The sequence below is a fragment of the Temnothorax curvispinosus genome, unplaced genomic scaffold (assembly GCF_003070985.1).
Source record: "Temnothorax curvispinosus isolate PA1 unplaced genomic scaffold, ASM307098v1 QBEX01010289.1, whole genome shotgun sequence".
In the NCBI taxonomy this organism is placed as follows: Eukaryota; Metazoa; Arthropoda; class Insecta; order Hymenoptera; family Formicidae; genus Temnothorax; species Temnothorax curvispinosus.
Genome location: NW_020220069.1, coordinates 1 through 3,541, shown reverse-complemented (window position 1 = coordinate 3,541; position 3,541 = coordinate 1). Strand labels below are relative to the sequence as shown.

At 40.7% G+C, this 3,541-nt stretch overlaps 1 long non-coding RNA gene across 1 annotated transcript; it reads right to left on the bottom strand.

Moving 5' to 3' along the window:
- Window positions 1-1,109: 1,109 nt before the first annotated feature.
- On the bottom strand, window positions 1,110-2,718 carry LOC112460025. Its single transcript, XR_003041396.1, has 2 exons — window positions 2,468-2,718; window positions 1,110-2,351 (listed from the first exon to the last, which is right to left on the bottom strand). It is a non-coding gene; the product is annotated as an uncharacterized LOC112460025 (long non-coding RNA).
- Between the last annotated feature and the right edge of the window lie 823 nt (window positions 2,719-3,541).

Sequence of the window (3,541 nt, the reverse complement as noted above, 5' to 3'; positions counted from 1 at the left end):
GAACGCAACAAGGACTTGTCGAAACATTCGGCATGACCCACGGAATACTAGAACTAGCGCGAAGATACTATAGCGGACGCGAAAATATGGAGTTACCGCGAGTAATATTTAAACGCAACTATTCTAACGCGAGAAGTAACCGAACGCGAATAATATTTTAACTCGAATAATATCCTAACGCAAGCACTATCTGAACGCAATCATTCTGACGCGAATAGCATTCTCTCATAATTCAACCAACGCGAATAACATTCTCCAACCAACGCAAATAACACTCTCACGCAATATTAAACCAACGCGAAGAACATTCTCACGCAATTAATATCGCGCGTAAAATCTAACAATAAGTCCCGACCGGGCGAATTACGACGCACCGTGAAACACGCGGTCGCGAACACGAAGGTCGCGAGAAACGGCGTATTCACGATATCGAAAGTCGTCCTTAACGCGCCCCTCACGATCTCCAAGTGCTTGCGAATTTTGGTCGCGATCCCACGACCACGAGACCATTTCGGTGTCCCTCGGTTTTGCTGTCGATCGCCAAATCAACGCCTTATCAACGAATAACGCTAATTACCGCGATTACTACCGAGCGAGAGCGCGCCCCGGAGAGCGGTGTCGTGTGGCTTTACAAGTACGCGAAACTACCCGAGGCAACCTTACCGTAGGTCAGCTTCCTCCCGAAGATCCTCGCCGTCGTCCCAAGTGTCAGCAGATAATCGCCAGGAATCATCGTAACTCAAGATATCGTGACGGGAAGATTTCGACGCGAACGCTATCGAGGATGATCCAAGAGTGCTCCCGAAATTTCGCTCGATGGCGGAATCGATAGCGCGCCCAAGAAGACTAGAGACCAGGAGACCGAGGGTGTTTACGATAACTAATCGGATCGCTGATCGGACTGAGCAGTGGCACTCAACCGCTAGACTTCTAAATTTCCCCAGACTAATCCGGATCAGTGATCCCTCTCTCACAGCAGCACAGCACTGATCCCGCATGGTGGAAGAAAGTTGACGGAGAAATTATAATTTTATTGAAAGGTAATTCCAGGTAATCCTTTTTATTTGTCATAAATAATTGTACGAAACATAAAATAAAGTTAGTAATAGTAATTTTAAATGTATTTATTTTAATATTTTTGGTCTAAACATTGGATTCCTTTTCATAAAATTAATCTATTCCAAAGTTTGAGGTTATATTGGAAAAGCGTAAAATTAATAAAAAAACATTTTATTAATTATTAGATAAAAACTGATGACTGATGATTGATGATTGATGATTGATGACTGATGATTGATCATGACTGGACATCGCCTATAACGCATGAAGGTAGTTCGGAAGACACTATACTGTGGTAAGTTATAAATGTAGATAAAAATTATGCAATTTGTAATTATTCATGTTACAATATGAAAATAAGAATTTATTTATATCTTTGCAGAAAATATTGAATATATCCGTCGTGCGCAGACACTCGGCGACGGTGTACAAACGAGTGCGGAGCTGATCTGCGCGGTTTGCGACAAGACTGACAAGCTGTCGAGGTGCTCGCGTTGCTAAGTCGTCTTCTACTGCACCAAGGAGCACCAGAAACGCGACGGGAAACGCCACCGGGTTTTGCGAGACTTACCCCGTGGCCGTCGCGTCTACGGAGGAACCGTTCTCTGCCATCTCTGCTACCTTTGCTACTTCTGCCGCTGTCCTCGCGAACGAGCGTTCCGACCCCAAGATCGGTGAGATCTTTATTAATTGTTAGATAGATAAAAATTGGCATAAAAAAATATTCTATTAAGTTAAACGTGCAATGCGTGCTGTCTTGCCTTTTAGAATGCCTAAGTTTATATCATATCTGTTGTAATTTCAATTTTTACATTTTGTGATCTTGTTACAGCAAATCAATTTAATAGAATGCTTTTATTGTATAGAAATGTTCAATGATATTTCTTGTTTATTTTCTTTTAATTGAAAGTAATCCTCTTTTTCTTCTTATATATTTTAATTTTCTTAGATTACATAAAGTTAGGCATTGTAACATGCAAGAGCATACGTATAACAATATACAAATATATACACAAATAACTTGAATTCCAGGTCAAAACGCTCGTTCGCGAGGACGATAGCGACAGAGAGGTAGCGGAGGTAGCAGAGGTGGCAGAGAACGACTCCTCCGTAGACGCGACGGCCACGGGGTGAGTCGCGCAAAACTCCCGGTGGCGTTTCCCATCGCGTTTCTGGTGTTCCTTGATGCAGTAGAAGACGACTTAGGAACGCGAGCACCTCGACAGCTTGTCAGTCTTGTCGCAAACCGCACAGATCAGCTCCGCATTCGTTTGTACACCGTCGCCGAGTGTCTGCGCACGTCGGATATATTCAATATTTTCTGCAAAGATATAAATAAATTCTTATTTTCATATTGTAACATGAATAATTACAAATTGCATAATTTTTATCTACATTTATAACTTACCACAGTATAGTGTCTTCCGAACTACCTTCATGCGTTATAGGCGATGTCCAGTCATCGATCAATCATCAGTCATCAATCATCAATCATCAATCATCAGTCATCAGTTTTTATCTATCTAATAATTAATAAAATGTTTTTTTATTAATTTTACGCTTTTCCAATATAACCTCAAACTTTGGAATAGATTAATTTTATGAAAAGGAATCCAATGTTTAGACCAAAAATATTAAAATAAATACATTTAAAATTACTATTACTAACTTTATTTTATGTTTTGTACAATTATTTATGACAAATAAAAAGGATTACCTGGAATTACCTTTCAATAAAATTATAATTTTTCCGTCAACTTTCTTCCACCATGCGGGATCAGTGCTGTGCTGCTGTGAGACAAGGATCACTGATCCGGATTAGTCTGGGGAAATTTAGAAGTCTAGCGGTTGAGTGCCACTGCTCAGTCCGATCAGCGATCCGATTAGTTATCGTAAACACCTTCTATCGTCTCTTTTTCTCCCTATCTCGCTTCAAATCTACCGCCACCCTACTCCTTCCCCTTTTCTTTCTGAGATGTCACCACCTCTCAGCCTTTCTTCACCCACAATGTCGCCACCTCTCAACCGCCTGCCACTTCAATTTCTCTCTAAGGTGTCCCTAACCTCTTTCTGACCACACACCGTTACTAACTAATAACTACTAACTAAGCTCTTTTACTCTTCCTTGCTTCTCGCCTCCACTTCCACCGTCTTTGCCACTTCTCCCTTCTCTCCACCACTACTCTCCTCTCTGCTGCTACTCCTAATCTCACTCTACGCCTTACTTTTTCGCTCTCTATCGCGCTCGCCAACCACCCGCTTCCACTCCTATACCTCTCTCCCTTTCTTATTAATTATAAATCACATATTATTTTATTTTTTAGACTCCCTTGTAATTTTTCAATTTTTTCATTCTTACTCACTCGCTCTCTCCTTCTATTTCATTTTGTTTTATTTTGTTTGATTCACTCTCAGTTACGTTCTTTCACCACTATCTTTATGTAGTCTCTTTCTACTATCTTTATATAGTTTCCTTCATTCT